The sequence below is a fragment of the Colobus angolensis genome, unplaced genomic scaffold (genome assembly GCF_000951035.1).
Source record: "Colobus angolensis palliatus isolate OR3802 unplaced genomic scaffold, Cang.pa_1.0 Scaffold186, whole genome shotgun sequence".
Classification (NCBI taxonomy): Eukaryota; Metazoa; Chordata; class Mammalia; order Primates; family Cercopithecidae; genus Colobus; species Colobus angolensis.
Genome location: NW_012114999.1, coordinates 5166593 through 5166994, shown reverse-complemented (window position 1 = coordinate 5166994; position 402 = coordinate 5166593).

Below are 402 nucleotides of genomic sequence, written 5' to 3'. Positions count from 1 at the left end.
TTGAATCTATAAATTACCTTGGGCAGTATGGCCATTTTCACAATATTGATTCTTCCTATCCATGAGCATGGTGTGTTCTTCCATTTGTTTGTGTCGTCTTTTATTTCACTGAGCAGTGGTTTATAGTTCTTCTTGAAGAGATCCTTTGCATCCCTTGTAAGTTGGATTCCTAGGTATTTTATTCCCTTTGAAGCTATTGTGAATGGGAGTTCATTTATGATTTGGCTCTCTGTCTGTTATGGTGTGTAAGAATGCTCGTGATTTTTGCACATTGATTTTGTATCCTGAGACTTAGCTGAAGTTGCTTATCAGCTTAAGGAGATTTTGGGCTGATACAATGGGGTTTTCTAAATATACAATCATGTCATCTGCAAACAGTGACAATTTGACTTCTTTTCCTAA